The sequence below is a fragment of the Scyliorhinus torazame genome, chromosome 1 (genome assembly GCF_047496885.1).
Source record: "Scyliorhinus torazame isolate Kashiwa2021f chromosome 1, sScyTor2.1, whole genome shotgun sequence".
Classification (NCBI taxonomy): Eukaryota; Metazoa; Chordata; class Chondrichthyes; order Carcharhiniformes; family Scyliorhinidae; genus Scyliorhinus; species Scyliorhinus torazame.
Window position 1 is genome coordinate 417,554,639 of NC_092707.1, and position 20,097 is coordinate 417,574,735.

At 59.2% G+C, this 20,097-nt stretch overlaps 1 protein-coding gene across 1 annotated transcript in view; it reads left to right on the forward strand.

Annotated features, from left to right (window-relative positions):
• The window catches only part of LOC140424943 (E3 ubiquitin/ISG15 ligase TRIM25-like), an 872,674-nt gene that overhangs the window by 411,264 nt on the left and 441,313 nt on the right, over positions 1 to 20,097 (forward strand). The window lies entirely within an intron of this gene.

The following is a 20,097-nucleotide window of genomic DNA, read 5'->3' on the forward strand; positions in this document are numbered from 1 at the left end:
CCTGGTCCCTGATACTGTGAGACAGCAGTGTTATCCCGGGTCCCTGGCACTGTGAGACAGCAGTGTTAACCCGGGTCCCTGGCACTGTGAGACAGCAGTATTAACCTGGGTCCCTGGCACTGTGAGACAGCAGTGTTAACCCGGGTCCCTGGCACTGTGAGACAGCAGTGTTAACCCGGGTCCCTGGCACTATGAGACGGCAGTGTTAACCCGGGTCCCTGGCACTGTGAGACAGCAGTGTTAACCCGTGTCCCTGGCACTGTGAGACAGCAGTGTTAACCCAGGTCCCTGGCACTGTGAGACAGCAGTGTTAACCCGGGTCCCTGGCACTGTGAGATAGCAGTGTTAACCCGGGTCCCTGGTACTGTGAGACAGCAGTGTTAACCCTGGTCCCTGGCACTGTGAGACAGCAGTGTTAACCCGGGTCCCTGGCACTGTGAGACAGCAGTGTTAACCCGGGTCCCTGGCACTGTGAGATAGCAGTGTTAACCCGGGTCCCTGGCACAGTGAGACAGCAGTGTTAACCCGGGTCCCTGGCACTGTGAGACAGCAGTGTTAACCCGGGTCCCTGGCACTGTGAGGCAGCAGTGTTAACCCGGGTCCCTGGCACTGTGAGATAGCAGTGTTAACCCGGGTCCCTGGCACTGTGAGACAGCAGTGTTAACCCGGGTCCCAGGCACTGTGAGACAGCAGTGTTAACCCGGGTCCCTGGCACTGTGAGACAGCAGTGTTAACCCGGGTCCCTGGCACTGTGAGACAGCAGTGTTAACCCGGGTCCCTGGCACTGTGAGGCAGCAGTGTTAACCCGGGTCCCTGGCACTGTGAGACAGCAGTGGTACCCCGGGTCCCTGGCACTGTGAGACAGCAGTGTTAACCCGGGTCCCTGGCACTGTGAGACAGCAGTGTTAACCCGGGTCCCTGGCACTGTGAGACAGCAGCGTTAACCCGGGTCCCTGGCATTGTGAGACAGCAGCGTTAACCCGGGTCCCTGGCACTGTGAGACAGCACTGTTAACCCGGGTCCCTGGCACTGTGAGTCAGCAGTGTTTACCCGGGTCCCTGGCACTGTGAGATAGCAGTGTTAACCCGCGTCCCTGGCACTGTGAGATAGCAGTGTTAACCCGGGTCCCTGGCACTGTGAGACAGCAGTGTTAACCCGGGTCCCTGGCACTGTGAGACTGCAGTGTTAACCCAGGTCCCTGGCAATGTGAGATAGCAGTGTTAACCCTGGACCCTGGCACTGTGAGACGGCAGTGTTAACCCGGGTCTCTCGCACTGTGAGACAGCAGTGTTAACCCGGTTCCCTGGCACTGTGAGACAGCAGTGTTAACCCGGGTCACTGGCTCTGTGAGACAGCAGTGTTAACCCGGGTCCCTGGCACTGTGAGACAGCAGTGTTAACCCGGGTCCCTGGCTCTGTGAGACAGCAATGTTAACCCGGGTCCCTGGCACTGTGAGGCAGCAGTGTTAACCTGGGTCCCTGGCACTGTGAGACAGCCGTGTTAACCCGGGTCCCTTGCACTGTGAGACAGCAGTGTTAACCCGGGTCCCTGGCACTGTGAGACAGCAGTGTTAACCCGGGTCCCTGGTACTGTGAGACAGCAGTGTTAACCCGGGTCCCTGGCACTGTGAGACAGCTGTGTGAACCCGGGTCCCTGGCACTGTGAGACAGCAGTGTTAACCCGGGTCCCTGGCACTGTGAGATAGCAGTGTTAACCCGGGTCCCTGGCACTGTGAGACAGCAGTGTTAACTCGGGTCCCTGGCACTGTGAGACAGCAGTGTTAACCCGGGTCCCTGGCACTGTGAGTCAGCAGTGTTAACCCGGGTCCCTGGCACTGTGCGACAGCAGTGTTAACCCGGGTCCCTGGCACTGTGAGACAGCAGTGTTAACCCGGGTCCCTGGCACTGTGAGACAGCAGTGTTAACCCGGTGTCCCTGGCACTGTGAGACAGCAGTGTCAACCCGGGTCCCTGGCACTGTGAGATAGCTGTCTTAACCCGGGTCCCTGGCACTGTGAGACAGCAGTGTTAACCCTGGTCCCTGATACTGTGAGACAGCAGTGTTATCCCGGGTCCCTGGCACTGTGAGACAGTAGTGTTAACCCGGGTCCATGGCACTGTGAGACAGCAGTATTAACCTGGGTCCCTGGCACTGTGAGACAGCAGTGTTAAGCCGGGTCCCTGGCACTGTGAGACAGCAGTGTTAACCCGGGTCCCTGGCACTATGAGACGGCAGTGTTAACCCGGGTCCCTGGCACTGTGAGACAGCAGTGTTAACCCGTGTCCCTGGCACTGTGAGATAGCAGTGTTAACCCGGGTCCCTGGTACTGTGAGACAGCAGTGTTAACCCTGGTCCCTGGCACTGTGAGACAGCAGTGTTAACCCGGGTCCCTGGCACTGTGAGACAGCAGTGTTAACCCGGGTCCCTGGTACTGTGAGACAGCAGTGTTAACCCGGGTCCCAGGCACTGTGAGACAGCAGTGTTAACCCGGGTCCCTGGCACTGTGAGACAGCAGTGTTAACCCGGGTCCCTGGCACTGTGAGACAGCTGTGTTAACCCAGGTCCCTGGCACTGTGAGGCAGCAGTGTTAACCCGGGTCCCTGGCACTGTGAGACAGCAGTGGTACCCCGGGTCCCTGGCACTGTGAGACAGCAGTGTTAACCCGGGTCCCTGGCACTGTGAGACAGCAGAGTTAACCCGGGTCCCTGGCACTGTGAGACAGCAGCGTTAACCCGGGTTCCTGGCATTGTGAGACAGCAGCGTTAACCCGGGTCCCTGGCACTGTGAGACAGCACTGTTAACCCGGGTCCCTGGCACTGTGAGTCAGCAGTGTTTACCCGGGTCCCTGGCACTGTGAGATAGCAGTGTTAACCCGGGTCCCTGGCACTGTGAGATAGCAGTGTTAACCCGGGTCCCTGGCACTGTGAGACAGCAGTGTTAACCCGGGTCCCTGGCACTGTGAGACAGCAGTGTTAACCCGGGTCGCTGGCAATGTGAGATAGCAGTGTTAACCCGGGACCCTGGCACTGTGAGACGGCAGTGTTAACCCGGGTCTCTCGCACTGTGAGACAGCAGTGTTAACCCGGGTCCCTGGCACTGTGAGGCAGCAGTGTTAACACGGGTCCCTGGCACTGTGAGACAGCAGTGTTAACCCGGGTCACTGGCACTGGGAGACAGCAGTGTTAACCCGGGTCCCTGGCACTGTGAGACAGCAGTGTTAACCCGGGTCCCTGGCACTGTGAGACAGCAGTGTTAACCCGTGTCCCTGGCACTGTGAGACAGCAGTGCTAACCCGGGTCCCTGGCACTGTGAGACAGCAGTGTTAACCCGGGTCCCTGGCACTGTGAGACAGCAGTATTAACCCAGGTCCCTGGCATTGTGAGACAGCAGTGATAACCCGGGTCCCTGGCACTTTGAGACAGCAGTGCTAACCCGGGTCCCTGGCACTGTGAGACAGCAGTGTTAACCCGGGTCCCTGGCACTGTGAGACAGCTGTGTTAACCCGGGTCCCTGGCACTGTGAGACAGCAGTGTTAACCTGGGTCCCTGGCACTGTGAGACAGCAGTGTTAACCCGGGTCCCTGGCACTGTGAGACAGCAGTGGTAACCCGGGTGCCTGGCACTGTGAGACAGCAGTATTAACCTGGGTCCCTGGCACTGTGAGACAGCAGTGTTAACCCGGGTCCCTGGCACTGTGAGACAGCAGTGTTAACCCGGCTCCCTGGCACTATGAGACGGCAGTGTTAACCCGGGTTCCTGGCACTGTGAGGCAGCAGTGTTAACCCGGGTCCCTGGCACTGTGAGACAGCTGTGTTAACCCGGGTCCCTTGCACTGTGAGACAGCAGTGTTAACCCGGGTCCCTGGCACTATGAGACAGCAGTGTTAACCCGGGTCCCTGGTACTGTGAGACAGCAGTGTTAACCCGGGTCCCTGGCACTGTGAGACAGCAGTGTTAACCCGGGTCCCTGGCACTATGAGACGGCAGTGTTAACCCGGGTCCCTGGCACTGTGAGACAGCAGTGTTAACCCGTGTCCCTGGCACTGTGAGACAGCATTGTTAACCCGGGTCACTGGCACTGTGAGACAGCAGTGTTAACCTGGGTCCCTGGCACTGTGAGGCAGCAGTGTTAACCCGGGTCCCTGGCACTGTGAGATAGCAGTGTTAACCCGGGTCCCTGGCACTGTGAGACAGCAGTGTTAACCCGGGTCCCAGGCACTGTGAGACAGCAGTGTTAACCCGGGTCCCTGGCACTGTGAGACAGCAGTGTTAACCCGGGTCCCTGGCACTGTGAGACAGCAGTGTTAACCCAGGTCCCTGGCACTGTCAGGCAGCAGTGTTAACCCGGGTCCCTGGCACTGTGAGACAGCAGTGGTACCCCGGGTCCCTGGCACTGTGAGACAGCAGTGTTAACCCGGGTCCATGGCACTGTGAGACAGCAGTGTTAACCCGGGTCCCTGGCATTGTGAGACAGCAGCGTTAACCCGGGTCCCTGGCACTGTGGGACAGCACTGTTAACCCGGGTCCCTGGCACTGTGAGTCAGCAGTGTTTAACCGGGTCCCTGGCACTGTGAGATAGCAGTGTTAACCCGGGTCCCTGGCACTGTGAGATAGCAGTGTTAACCCGGGTCCCTGGCACTGTGAGACAGCAGTGTTAACCCGGGTCCCTGGCACTGTGAGACAGCAGTGTTAACCCGGGTCCCTGGCACTGTGAGACAGCAGTGGTACCCCGGGTCCCTGGCACTGTGAGATAGCAGTGTTAACCCGGGACCCTGGCACTGTGAGACGGCAGTGTTAACCCGGGTCCCTGGCACTGTGAGACAGCAGTGTTAACCCGGGTCCCTGGCACTGTGAGGCAGCAGTGCTAACACGGGTCCCTGGCACTGTGAGACAGCAGTGTTAACCCGGGTCACTGGCACTGGGAGACAGCAGTGTTAACCCGGGTCCCTGGCACTGTGAGACAGCAGTGTTAACCCGGGTCCCTGGCACTGTGAGACAGCAGTGCTAACCCGTGTCCCTGGCACTGTGAGACAGCAGTGCCATCCCGGGTCCCTGGCACTGTGAGACAGCAGTGTTAACCCGGGTCCCTGGCACTGTGAGACAGCAGTATTAACCCAGGTCCCTGGCATTGTGAGACAGCAGTGATAACCCGGGTCCCTGGCACTGTGAGACAGCAGTGTTAACCCGGGTCCCTGGTACTGTGAGACAGCAGTGTTAACCCGGGTCCCTGGCACTGTGAGACAGCTGTGTTAACCCGGGTCCCTTGCACTGTGAGACAGCAGTGTTAACCTGGGTCCCTGGCACTGTGAGACAGCAGTGTTAACCCGGGTCCCTGGCACTGTGAGACAGCAGTGGTAACCCGGGTCCCTGGCACTGTGAGACAGCAGTATTAACCTGGGTCCCTGGCACTGTGAGACAGCAGTGTTAACCCGGGTCCCTGGCACTGTGAGACCGCAGTGTTAACCCCGCTCCCTGGCACTATGAGACGGCAGTGTTAACCCGTGTCCCTGGCACTGTGAGGCAGCAGTGTTAACCCGGGTTCCTGGCACTGTGAGACAGCCGTGTTAACCCGGGTCCCTGGCACTGTGAGACAGCAGTGTTAACTCGGGTCCCTGGCACTGTGAGACAGCAGTGTTAACCCAGGTCCCTGGCACTGTGAGACAGCAGTGTTAACCCGGGTCCCTGGCACTGTGCGACAGCAGTGTTAACCCGGGTCCCTGGCACTGTGAGACAGCAGTGTTATCCCGGGTCCCTGGCACTGTGAGACAGCAGTGTTAACCCGGGTCCCTGGCACTGTGAGACAGCAGCGTTAACCCGGGTCCCTGGCATTGTGAGACAGCAGCGTTAACCCGGGTCCCTGGCACTGTGAGAAAGCACTGTTAACCCGGGTCCCTGGCACTGTGAGTCAGCAGTGTTTACCCGGGTCCCTGGCACTGTGAGATAGCAGTGTTAACCCGGGTCCCTGGCACTGTGAGATAGCAGTGTTAACCCGGGTCCCTGGCACTGTGAGACAGCAGTGTTAACCCGGGTCCCTGGCACTGTGAGACAGCAGTGTTAACCCGGGTCCCTGGCACTGTGAGATAGCAGTGTTAACCCGGGACCCTGGCACTGTGAGACGGCAGTGTTAACCCGGGTCCCTGGCACTGTGAGACAGCAGTGTTAACCCGGGTCCCTGGCACTGTGAGGCAGCAGTGTTAACACGGGTCCCTGGCACTGTGAGACAGCAGTGTTAACCCGGGTCACTGGCACTGGGAGACAGCAGTGTTAACCCGGGTCCCTGGCACTGTGAGACAGCAGTGTTAACCCGGGTCCCTGGCACTGTGAGACAGCATTGTTAACCCGTGTCCCTGGCACTGTGAGACAGCAGTGCTAACCCGGGTCCCTGGCACTGTGAGACAGCAGTGTTAACCCGGGTCCCTGGCACTGTGAGACAGCAGTATTAACCCAGGTCCCTGGCATTGTGAGACAGCAGTGATAACCCGGGTCCCTGGCACTGTGAGACAGCAGTGTTAACCCGGGTCCCTGGCACTGTGAGACAGCAGTGTTAACCCGGGTCCCTGGCACTGTGAGACAGCTGTGTTAACCCGGGTCCCTGGCACTGTGAGACAGCAGTGTTAACCTGGGTCCCTGGCACTGTGAGACAGCAGTGTTAACCCGGGTCCCTGGCACTTGTGAGACAGCAGTGGTAACCCGGGTCCCTGGCACTGTGAGACAGCAGTATTAACCTGGTCCCTGGCACTGTGAGACAGCAGTGTTAATCGGGGTCCCTGGCACTGTGAGACAGCAGTGTTAACCCGGGTCCCTGGCACTATGAGACGGCAGTGTTAACCCGGGTCCCTGGCACTGTGAGGCAGCAGTGTTAACCCGGGTCCCTGGCACTGTGAGACAGCCGTGTTAACCCGGGTCCCTTGCACTGTGAGACAGCAGTGTTAACCCGGGTCCCTGGCACTGTGAGACAGCAGTGTTAACCCGGGTCCCTGGTACTGTGAGACAGCAGTGTTAACCCGGGTCCCTGGCACTGTGAGACAGCTGTGTGAACCCGGGTCCCTGGCACTGTGAGACAGCAGTGTTAACCCGGGTCCCTGGCACTGTGAGATAGCAGTGTTAACCCGGGTCCCTGGCACTGTGAGACAGCAGTGTTAACGCGGGTCCCTGGCACTGTGAGACAGCAGTGTTAACACAGGTCCCTGGCACTGTGAGACAGCAGTGTTAACCCGGGTCCCTGGCACTGTGCGACAGCAGTGTTAACCCGGGTCCCCGGCACTGTGAGACAGCAGTGTTAACCCGGGTCCCTGGCACTGTGAGACAGCAGTGTTAACCCGGGTCCCTGGCACTGTGAGACGGCAGCATTAACCCGGGTCCCTGGCATTGTGAGACAGCAGCGTTAACCCGGGTCCCTGGCACTGTGAGACAGCACTGTTAACCCGGGTCCCTGGCACTGTGAGTCAGCAGTGTTTACCCGGGTCCCTGGCACTGTGAGATAGCAGTGTTAACCCGGGTCCCTCGCACTGTGAGATAGCAGTGTTAACCCGGGTCCCTGGCACTGTGAGACAGCAGTGTTAACCCGGGTCCCTGGCACTGTGAGACAGCAGTGTTAACCCGGGTCCCTGGCACTGTGATATAGCAGTGTTAACCCGGGACCCTGGCACTGTGAGACGGTAGTGTTAACCCGGGTCCCTGGCACTGTGAGACAGCAGTGTTAACCCGGGTCCCTGGCACTGTGAGGCAGCAGTGTTAACACGGGTCCCTGGCACTGTGAGACAGCAGTGTTAACCTGGGTCACTGGCACTGGGAGACAGCAGTGTTAACCCGGGTCCCTGGCACTGTGAGACAGCAGTGTTAACCCGGGTCCCTGGCACTGTGAGACAGCAGTGTTAACCCGTGTCCCTGGCACTGTGAGACAGCAGTGCTAACCCGGGTCCCTGGCACTGTGAGACAGCAGTGTTAACCCGGGTCCCTGGCACTGTGAGACAGCAGTATTAACCCAGGTCCCTGGCATTGTGAGACAGCAGTGATAACCCGGGTCCCTGGCACTGTGAGACAGCAGTGTTAACCCGGGTCCCTGGCACTGTGAGACAGCAGTGTTAGCCCGGGTCCCTGGCACTGTGAGACAGCTGTGTTAACCCGGGTCCCTGGCACTGTGAGACAGCAGTGTTAACCTGGGTCCCTGGCACTGTGAGACAGCAGTGTTAACCCGAGTCCCTGGCACTGTGAGACAGCAGTGGTAACCCGGGTCCCTGGCACTGTGAGACAGCAGTATTAACCTGGGTCCCTGGCACTGTGAGACACCAGTGTTAACCCGGGTCCCTGGCACTGTGAGACAGCAGTGTTAACCCGGCTCCCTGGCACTATGAGACGGCAGTGTTAACCCGGGTCCCTGGCACTGTGAGGCAGCAGTGTTAACCCGGGTCCCTGGCACTGTGAGACAGCCGTGTTAACCCGGGTCCCTTGCACTGTGAGACAGCAGTGTTAACCCGGGTCCCTGGCACTGTGAGACAGCAGTGTTAACCCGGGTCCCTGGCTCTGTGAGACAGCAGTGTTAACCCGGGTCCCTGGCACTGTGAGACAGCTGTGTGAACCCGGGTCCCTGGCACTGTGAGACAGCAGTGTTAACCCGGGTCCCTGGCACTGTGAGATAGCAGTGTTAACCCGGGTCCCTGGCACTGTAAGACAGCAGTGTTAACTCGGGTCCCTGGCACTGTGAGACAGCAGTGTTAACCCAGGTCCCTGGCACTGTGAGACAGCAGTGTTAACCCGGGTCCCTGGCACTGTGCGACAGCAGTGTTAACCCGGGTCCCTGGCACTGTGAGACAGCAGTGTTAACCCGGGTCCCTGGCACTGTGAGACAGCAGTGTTAACCCGGGTCCCTGGCACTGTGAGACAGCAGTGTCAACCCGGGTCCCTGGCACAGTGAGATAGCAGTGTTAACCCGGGTCCCTGGCACTGTGAGACAGCAGTGTTAGCCCTGGTCCCTGATACTGTGAGACAGCCGTGTTATCCCGGGTCCCTGGCACTGTGAGACAGCAGTGTTAACCCTGGTCCCTGGCAGTGTGAGACAGCAGTATTAACCTGGGTCCCTGGCACTGTGAGACAGCAGTGTTAACCCGGGTCCCTGGCACTGTGAGACAGCAGTGTTAACCCGGGTCCCTGGCACTATGAGACGGCAGTGGTAACCCGGGTCCCTGGCACTGTGAGACAGCAGTGTTAACCCGTGTCCCTGGCACTGTGAGACAGCAGTGTTAACCCAGGTCCCTGGCACTGTGAGACAGCAGTGTTAACCCGGGTCCCTTGCACTGTGAGATAGCAGTGTTAACCCGGGTCCCTGGCACTGTGAGACAGCAGTGTTAACCCTGGTCCCTGGCACTGTGAGACAGCAGTATTAACCCGGGTCCCTGGCACTGTGAGACAGCAGTGTTAACCCGGGTCCCTGGCACTGTGAGATAGCAGTGTTAACCCGGGACCCTGGCACTGTGAGACGGCAGTGTTAACCCTGGTCCCTGGCAGTGTGAGACAGCAGTATTAACCTGGGTCCCTGGCACTGTGAGACAGCAGTGTTAACCCGGGTCCCTGGCACTGTGAGACAGCAGTGTTAACCCGGGTCCCTGGCACTATGAGACGGCAGTGTTAACCCGGGTCCCTGGCACTGTGAGACAGCAGTGTTAACCCGTGTCCCTGGCACTGTGAGACAGCAGTGTTAACCCAGGTCCCTGGCACTGTGAGACAGCAGTGTTAACCCGGGTCCCTTGCACTGTGAGATAGCAGTGTTAACCCGGGTCCCTGGCACTGTGAGACAGCAGTGTTAACCCTGGTCCCTGGCACTGTGAGACAGCAGTATTAACCCGGGTCCCTGGCACTGTGAGACAGCAGTGTTAACCCGGGTCCCTGGCACTGTGAGATAGCAGTGTTAAACCGGGACCCTGGCACTGTGAGACGGCAGTGTTAACCCGGGTCCCTGGCACTGTGAGACAGCAGTGTTAACCCGGGTCCCTGGCACTGTGAGGCAGCAGTGCTAACACGGGTCCCTGGCACTGTGAGACAGCAGTGTTAACCCGGGTCCCTGGCACTGTGAGACAGCAGTGCTAACCCGTGTCCCTGGCACTGTGAGACAGCAGTGCCATCCCGGGTCCCTGGCACTGTGAGACAGCAGTGTTAACCCGGGTCCCTGGCACTGTGAGACAGCAGTATTAACCCAGGTCCCTGGCATTGTGAGACAGCAGTGATATCCCGGGTCCCTGGCACTGTGAGACAGCAGTGTTAACCCGGGTCCCTGGTACTGTGAGACAGCAGTGTTAACCCGGGTCCCTGGCACTGTGAGACAGCTGTGTTAACCCGGGTCCCTTGCACTGTGAGACAGCAGTGTTAACCTGGGTCCCTGGCACTGTGAGACAGCAGTGTTAACCCGGGTCCCTGGCACTGTGAGACAGCAGTGGTAACCCGGGTCCCTGGCACTGTGAGACAGCAGTATTAACCTGGGTCCCTGGCACTGTGAGACAGCAGTGTTAACCCGGGTCCCTGGCACTGTGAGACAGCAGTGTTAACCCCGCTCCCTGGCACTATGAGACGGCAGTGTTAACCCGTGTCCCTGGCACTGTGAGGCAGCAGTGTTAACCCGGGTTCCTGGCACTGTGAGACAGCCGTGTTAACCCGGGTCCCTGGCACTGTGAGACAGCAGTGTTAACTCGGGTCCCTGGCACTGTGAGACAGCAGTGTTAACCCAGGTCCCTGGCACTGTGAGACAGCAGTGTTAACCCGGGTCCCTGGCACTGTGCGACAGCAGTGTTAACCCGGGTCCCTGGCACTGTGAGACAGCAGTGTTATCCCGGGTCCCTGGCACTGTGAGACAGCAGTGTTAACCCGGGTCCCTGGCACTGTGAGACAGCAGCGTTAACCCGGGTCCCTGGCATTGTGAGACAGCAGCGTTAACCCGGGTCCCTGGCACTGTGAGAAAGCACTGTTAACCCGGGTCCCTGGCACTGTGAGTCAGCAGTGTTTACCCGGGTCCCTGGCACTGTGAGATAGCAGTGTTAACCCGGGTCCCTGGCACTGTGAGATAGCAGTGTTAACCCGGGTCCCTGGCACTGTGAGACAGCAGTGTTAACCCTGGTCCCTGGCACTGTGAGACAGCAGTGTTAACCCGGGTCCCTGGCACTGTGAGATAGCAGTGTTAACCCGGGACCCTGGCACTGTGAGACGGCAGTGTTAACCCGGGTCCCTGGCACTGTGAGACAGCAGTGTTAACCCGGGTCCCTGGCACTGTGAGGCAGCAGTGTTAACACGGGTCCCTGGCACTGTGAGACAGCAGTGTTAACCCGGGTCACTGGCACTGGGAGACAGCAGTGTTAACCCGGGTCCCTGGCACTGTGAGACAGCAGTGTTAACCCGGGTCCCTGGCACTGTGCGACAGCATTGTTAACCCGTGTCCCTGGCACTGTGAGACAGCAGTGCTAACCCGGGTCCCTGGCACTGTGAGACAGCAGTGTTAACCCGGGTCCCTGGCACTGTGAGACAGCAGTATTAACCCAGGTCCCTGGCATTGTGAGACAGCAGTGATAACCCGGGTCCCTGGCACTGTGAGACAGCAGTGTTAACCCGGGTCCCTGGCACTGTGAGACAGCAGTGTTAACCCGGGTCCCTGGCACTGTGAGACAGCTGTGTTAACCCGGGTCCCTGGCACTGTGAGACAGCAGTGTTAACCTGGGTCCCTGGCACTGTGAGACAGCAGTGTTAACCCGGGTCCCTGGCACTGTGAGACAGCAGTGGTAACCCGGGTCCCTGGCACTGTGAGACAGCAGTATTAACCTGGTCCCTGGCACTGTGAGACAGCAGTGTTAATCGGGGTCCCTGGCACTATGAGACAGCAGTGTTAACCCGGGTCCCTGGCACTATGAGACGGCAGTGTTAACCCGGGTCCCTGGCACTGTGAGGCAGCAGTGTTAACCCGGGTCCCTGGCACTGTGAGACAGCCGTGTTAACCCGGGTCCCTTGCACTGTGAGACAGCAGTGTTAACCCGGGTCCCTGGCACTGTGAGACAGCAGTGTTAACCCGGGTCCCTGGTACTGTGAGACAGCAGTGTTAACCCGGGTCCCTGGCACTGTGAGACAGCTGTGTGAACCCGGGTCCCTGGCACTGTGAGACAGCAGTGTTAACCCGGGTCCCTGGCACTGTGAGATAGCAGTGTTAACCCGGGTTCCTGGCACTGTGAGACAGCCGTGTTAACACGGGTCCCTGGCACTGTGAGACAGCAGTGTTAACTCGGGTCCCTGGCACTGTGAGACAGCAGTGTTAACCCAGGTCCCTGGCACTGTGAGACAGCAGTGTTAACCCGGGTCCCTGGCACTGTGCGACAGCAGTGTTAACCCGGGTCCCTGGCACTGTGAGACAGCAGTGTTATCCCGGGTCCCTGGCACTGTGAGACAGCAGTGTTAACCCGGGTCCCTGGCACTGTGAGACAGCAGCGTTAACCCGGGTCCCTGGCATTGTGAGACAGCAGCGTTAACCCGGGTCCCTGGCACTGTGAGAAAGCACTGTTAACCCGGGTCCCTGGCACTGTGAGTCAGCAGTGTTTACCCGGGTCCCTGGCACTGTGAGATAGCAGTGTTAACCCGGGTCCCTGGCACTGTGAGATAGCAGTGTTAACCCGGGTCCCTGGCACTGTGAGACAGCAGTGTTAACCCGGGTCCCTGGCACTGTGAGACAGCAGTGTTAACCCGGGTCCCTGGCACTGTGAGATAGCAGTGTTAACCCGGGACCCTGGCACTGTGAGACGGCAGTGTTAACCCGGGTCCCTGGCACTGTGAGACAGCAGTGTTAACCCGGGTCCCTGGCACTGTGAGGCAGCAGTGTTAACACGGGTCCCTGGCACTGTGAGACAGCAGTGTTAACCCGGGTCACTGGCACTGGGAGACAGCAGTGTTAACCCGGGTCCCTGGCACTGTGAGACAGCAGTGTTAACCCGGGTCCCTGGCACTGTGAGACAGCATTGTTAACCCGTGACCCTGGCACTGTGAGACAGCAGTGCTAACCCGGGTCCCTGGCACTGTGAGACAGCAGTGTTAACCCGGGTCCCTGGCACTGTGAGACAGCAGTATTAACCCAGGTCCCTGGCATTGTGAGACAGCAGTGATAACCCGGGTCCCTGGCACTGTGAGACAGCAGTGTTAACCCGGGTCCCTGGCACTGTGAGACAGCAGTGTTAACCCGGGTCCCTGGCACTGTGAGACAGCTGTGTTAACCCGGGTCCCTGGCACTGTGAGACAGCAGTGTTAACCTGGGTCCCTGGCACTGTGAGACAGCAGTGTTAACCCGGGTCCCTGGCACTGTGAGACAGCAGTGGTAACCCGGGTCCCTGGCACTGTGAGACAGCAGTATTAACCTGGTCCCTGGCACTGTGAGACAGCAGTGTTAATCGGGGTCCCTGGCACTGTGAGACAGCAGTGTTAACCCGGGTCCCTGGCACTATGAGACGGCAGTGTTAACCCGGGTCCCTGGCACTGTGAGGCAGCAGTGTTAACCCGGGTCCCTGGCACTGTGAGACAGCCGTGTTAACCCGGGTCCCTTGCACTGTGAGACAGCAGTGTTAACCCGGGTCCCTGGCACTGTGAGACAGCAGTGTTAACCCGGGTCCCTGGTACTGTGAGACAGCAGTGTTAACCCGGGTCCCTGGCACTGTGAGACAGCTGTGTGAACCCGGGTCCCTGGCACTGTGAGACAGCAGTGTTAACCCGGGTCCCTGGCACTGTGAGATAGCAGTGTTAACCCGGGTCCCTGGCACTGTGAGACAGCAGTGTTAACGCGGGTCCCTGGCACTGTGAGACAGCAGTGTTAACACAGGTCCCTGGCACTGTGAGACAGCAGTGTTAAACCGGGTCCCTGGCACTGTGCGACAGCAGTGTTAACCCGGGTCCCTGGCACTGTGAGACAGCAGTGTTAACCCGGGTCCCTGGCACTGTGAGACAGCAGTGTTAACCCGGGTCCCTGGCACTGTGAGACAGCAGCATTAACCCGGGTCCCTGGCATTGTGAGACAGCAGCGTTAACCCGGGTCCCTGGCACTGTGAGACAGCACTGTTAACCCGGGTCCCTGGCACTGTGAGTCAGCAGTGTTTACCCGGGTCCCTGGCACTGTGAGATAGCAGTGTTAACCCGGGTCCCTCGCACTGTGAGATAGCAGTGTTAACCCGGGTCCCTGGCACTGTGAGACAGCAGTGTTAACCCGGGTCCCTGGCACTGTGAGACAGCAGTGTTAACCCGGGTCCCTGGCACTGTGAGATAGCAGTGTTAACCCGGGACCCTGGCACTGTGAGACGGTAGTGTTAACCCGGGTCCCTGGCACTGTGAGACAGCAGTGTTAACCCGGGTCCCTGGCACTGTGAGGCAGCAGTGTTAACACGGGTCCCTGGCACTGTGAGACAGCAGTGTTAACCCGGGTCACTGGCACTGGGAGACAGCAGTGTTAACCCGGGTCCCTGGCACTGTGAGACAGCAGTGTTAACCCGGGTCCCTGGCACTGTGAGACAGCAGTGTTAACCCGTGTCCCTGGCACTGTGAGACAGCAGTGCTAACCCGGGTCCCTGGCACTGTGAGACAGCAGTGTTAACCCGGGTCCCTGGCACTGTGAGACAGCAGTATTAACCCAGGTCCCTGGCATTGTGAGACAGCAGTGATAACCCGGGTCCCTGGCACTGTGAGACAGCAGTGTTAACCCGGGTCCCTGGCACTGTGAGACAGCAGTGTTAACCCGGGTCCCTGGCACTGTGAGACAGCTGTGTTAACCCGGGTCCCTGGCACTGTGAGACAGCAGTGTTAACCTGGGTCCCTGGCACTGTGAGACAGCAGTGTTAACCCGAGTCCCTGGCACTGTGAGACAGCAGTGGTAACCCGGGTCCCTGGCACTGTGAGACAGCAGTATTAACCTGGGTCCCTGGCACTGTGAGACACCAGTGTTAACCCGGGTCCCTGGCACTGTGAGACAGCAGTGTTAACCCGGCTCCCTGGCACTATGAGACGGCAGTGTTAACCCGGGTCCCTGGCACTGTGAGGCAGCAGTGTTAACCCGGGTCCCTGGCACTGTGAGACAGCCGTGTTAACCCGGGTCCCTTGCACTGTGAGACAGCAGTGTTAACCCGGGTCCCTGGCACTGTGAGACAGCAGTGTTAACCCGGGTCCCTGGCTCTGTGAGACAGCAGTGTTAACCCGGGTCCCTGGCACTGTGAGACAGCTGTGTGAACCCGGGTCCCTGGCACTGTGAGACAGCAGTGTTAACCCGGGTCCCTGGCACTGTGAGATAGCAGTGTTAACCCGGGTCCCTGGCACTGTAAGACAGCAGTGTTAACTCGGGTCCCTGGCACTGTGAGACAGCAGTGTTAACCCAGGTCCCTGGCACTGTGAGACAGCAGTGTTAACCCGGGTCCCTGGCACTGTGCGACAGCAGTGTTAACCCGGGTCCCTGGCACTGTGAGACAGCAGTGTTAACCCGGGTCCCTGGCACTGTGAGACAGCAGTGTTAACCCGGGTCCCTGGCACTGTGAGACAGCAGTGTCAACCCGGGTCCCTGGCACAGTGAGATAGCAGTGTTAACCCGGGTCCCTGGCACTGTGAGACAGCAGTGTTAGCCCTGGTCCCTGATACTGTGAGACAGCCGTGTTATCCCGGGTCCCTGGCACTGTGAGACAGCAGTGTTAACCCTGGTCCCTGGCAGTGTGAGACAGCAGTATTAACCTGGGTCCCTGGCACTGTGAGACAGCAGTGTTAACCCGGGTCCCTGGCACTGTGAGACAGCAGTGTTAACCCGGGTCCCTGGCACTATGAGACGGCAGTGTTAACCCGGGTCCCTGGCACTGTGAGACAGCAGTGTTAACCCGTGTCCCTGGCACTGTGAGACAGCAGTGTTAACCCAGGTCCCTGGCACTGTGAGACAGCAGTGTTAACCCGGGTCCCTTGCACTGTGAGATAGCAGTGTTAACCCGGGTCCCTGGCACTGTGAGACAGCAGTGTTAACCCTGGTCCCTGGCACTGTGAGACAGCAGTATTAACCCGGGTCCCTGGCACTGTGAGACAGCAGTGTTAACCCGGGTCCCTGGCACTGTGAGATAGCAGTGTTAACCCGGGACCCTGGCACTGTGAGACGGCAGTGTTAACCCGGGTCCCTGGCACTGTGAGACAGCAGTGTTAACCCGGGTCCCTGGCACTGTGAGGCAGCAGTGCTAACACGGGTCCCTGGCACTGTGAGACAGCAGTGTTAACCCGGGTCACTGGCACTGGGAGACAGCAGTGTTAACCCGGGTCCCTGGCACTGTGAGACAGCAGTGTTAACCCGGGTCCCTGGCACTGTGAGACAGCAGTGCTAACCCGTGTCCCTGGCACTGTGAGACAGCAGTGCCATCCCGGGTCCCTGGCACTGTGAGACAGCAGTGTTAACCCGGGTCCCTGGCACTGTGAGACAGCAGTATTAACCCAGGTCCCTGGCATTGTGAGACAGCAGTGATAACCCGGGTCCCTGGCACTGTGAGACAGCAGTGTTAACCCGGGTCCCTGGTACTGTGAGACAGCAGTGTTAACCCGGGTCCCTGGCACTGTGAGACAGCTGTGTTAACCCGGGTCCCTTGCACTGTGAGACAGCAGTGTTAACCTGGGTCCCTGGGACTGTGAGACAGCAGTGTTAACCCGGGTCCCTGGCACTGTGAGACAGCAGTGGTAACCCGGGTCCCTGGCACTGTGAGACAGCAGTATTAACCTGGGTCCCTGGCACTGTGAGACAGCAGTGTTAACCCGGGTCCCTGGCACTGTGAGACAGCAGTGTTAACCCCGCTCCCTGGCACTATGAGACGGCAGTGTTAACCCGTGTCCCTGGCACTGTGAGGCAGCAGTGTTAACCCGGGTTCCTGGCACTGTGAGACAGCCGTGTTAACCCGGGTCCCTGGCACTGTGAGACAGCAGTGTTAACTCGGGTCCCTGGCACTGTGAGACAGCAGTGTTAACCCAGGTCCCTGGCACTGTGAGACAGCAGTGTTAACCCGGGTCCATGGCACTGTGCGACAGCAGTGTTAACCCGGGTCCCTGGCACTGTGAGACAGCAGTGTTATCCCGGGTCCCTGGCACTGTGAGACAGCAGTGTTAACCCGGGTCCCTGGCACTGTGAGACAGCAGCGTTAACCCGGGTCCCTGGCATTGTGAGACAGCAGCGTTAACCCGGGTCCCTGGCACTGTGAGAAAGCACTGTTAACCCGGGTCCCTGGCACTGTGAGTCAGCAGTGTTTACTCGGGTCCCTGGCACTGTGAGATAGCAGTGTTAACCCGGGTCCCTGGCACTGTGAGATAGCAGTGTTAACCCGGGTCCCTGGCACTGTGAGACAGCAGTGTTAACCCGGGTCCCTGGCACTGTGAGACAGCAGTGTTAACCCGGGTCCCTGGCACTGTGAGATAGCAGTGTTAACCCGGGACCCTGGCACTGTGAGACGGCAGTGTTAACCCGGGTCCCTGGCACTGTGAGACAGCAGTGTTAACCCGGGTCCCTGGCACTGTGAGGCAGCAGTGTTAACACGGGTCCCTGGCACTGTGAGACAGCAGTGTTAACCCGGGTCACTGGCACTGGGAGACAGCAGTGTTAACCCGGGTCCCTGGCACTGTGAGACAGCAGTGTTAACCCGGGTCCCTGGCACTGTGAGACAGCATTGTTAACCCGTGTCCCTGGCACTGTGAGACAGCAGTGCTAACCCGGGTCCCTGGCACTGTGAGACAGCAGTGTTAACCCGGGTCCCTGGCACTGTGAGACAGCAGTATTAACCCAGGTCCCTGGCATTGTGAGACAGCAGTGATAACCCGGGTCCCTGGCACTGTGAGACAGCAGTGTTAACCCGGGTCCCTGGCACTGTGAGACAGCAGTGTTAACCCGGGTCCCTGGCACTGTGAGACAGCTGTGTTAACCCGGGTCCCTGGCACTGTGAGACAGCAGTGTTAACCTGGGTCCCTGGCACTGTGAGACAGCAGTGTTAACCCGGGTCCCTGGCACTGTGAGACAGCAGTGGTAACCCGGGTCCCTGGCACTGTGAGACAGCAGTATTAACCTGGTCCCTGGCACTGTGAGACAGCAGTGTTAATCGGGGTCCCTGGCACTGTGAGACAGCAGTGTTAACCCGGGTCCCTGGCACTATGAGACGGCAGTGTTAACCCGGGTCCCTGGCACTGTGAGGCAGCAGTGTTAACCCGGGTCCCTGGCACTGTGAGACAGCCGTGTTAACCCGGGTCCCTTGCACTGTGAGACAGCAGTGTTAACCCGGGTCCCTGGCACTGTGAGACAGCAGTGTTAACCCGGGTCCCTGGTACTGTGAGACAGCAGTGTTAACCCGGGTCCCTGGCACTGTGAGACAGCTGTGTGAACCCGGGTCCCTGGCACTGTGAGACAGCAGTGTTAACCCGGGTCCCTGGCACTGTGAGATAGCAGTGTTAACCCGGGTCCCTGGCACTGTGAGACAGCAGTGTTAACGCGGGTCCCTGGCACTGTGAGACAGCAGTGTTAACACAGGTCCCTGGCACTGTGAGACAGCAGTGTTAACCCGGGTCCCTGGCACTGTGCGACAGCAGTGTTAACCCGGGTCCCTGGCACTGTGAGACAGCAGTGTTAACCCGGGTCCCTGGCACTGTGAGACAGCAGTGTTAACCCGGGTCCCTGGCACTGTGAGACAGCAGCGTTAACCCGGGTCCCTGGCATTGTGAGACAGCAGCGTTAACCCGGGTCCCTGGCACTGTGAGACAGCACTGTTAACCCGGGTCCCTGGCACTGTGAGTCAGCAGTGTTTACCCGGGTCCCTGGCACTGTGAGATAGCAGTGTTAACCCGGGTCCCTCGCACTGTGAGATAGCAGTGTTAACCCGGGTCCCTGGCACTGTGAGACAGCAGTGTTAACCCGGGTCCCTGGCACTGTGAGACAGCAGTGTTAACCCGGGTCCCTGGCACTGTGAGATAGCAGTGTTAACCCGGGACCCTGGCACTGTGAGACGGTAGTGTTAACCCGGGTCCCTGGCACTGTGAGACAGCAGTGTTAACCCGGGTCCCTGGCACTGTGAGGCAGCAGTGTTAACACGGGTCCCTGGCACTGTGAGACAGCAGTGTTAACCCGGGTCACTGGCACTGGGAGACAGCAGTGTTAACCCGGGTCCCTGGCACTGTGAGACAGCAGTGTTAACCCGGGTCCCTGGCACTGTGAGACAGCAGTGTTAACCCGTGTCCCTGGCACTGTGAGACAGCAGTGCTAACCCGGGTCCCTGGCACTGTGAGACAGCAGTGTTAACCCGGGTCCCTGGCACTGTGAGACAGCAGTATTAACCCAGGTCCCTGGCATTGTGAGACAGCAGTGATAACCCGGGTCCCTGGCACTGTGAGACAGCAGTGTTAACCCGGGTCCCTGGCACTGTGAGACAGCAGTGTTAACCCGGGTCCCTGGCACTGTGAGACAGCTGTGTTAACCCGGGTCCCTGGCACTGTGAGACAGCAGTGTTAACCTGGGTCCCTGGCACTGTGAGACAGCAGTGTTAACCCGAGTCCCTGGCACTGTGAGACAGCAGTGGTAACCCGGGTCCCTGGCACTGTGAGACAGCAGTATTAACCTGGGTCCCTGGCACTGTGAGACACCAGTGTTAACCCGGGTCCCTGGCACTGTGAGACAGCAGTGTTAACCCGGCTCCCTGGCACTATGAGACGGCAGTGTAAACCCGGGTCCCTGGCACTGTGAGGCAGCAGTGTTAACCCGGGTCCCTGGCACTGTGAGACAGCCGTGTTAACCCGGGTCCCTTGCACTGTGAGACAGCAGTGTTAACCCGGGTCCCTGGCACTGTGAGACAGCAGTGTTAACCCGGGTCCCTGGCTCTGTGAGACAGCAGTGTTAACCCGGGTCCCTGGCACTGTGAGACAGCTGTGTGAACCCGGGTCCCTGGCACTGTGAGACAGCAGTGTTAACCCGGGTCCCTGGCACTGTGAGATAGCAGTGTTAACCCGGGTCCCTGGCACTGTAAGACAGCAGTGTTAACTCGGGTCCCTGGCACTGTGAGACAGCAGTGTTAACCCAGGTCCCTGGCACTGTGAGACAGCAGTGTTAACCCGGGTCCC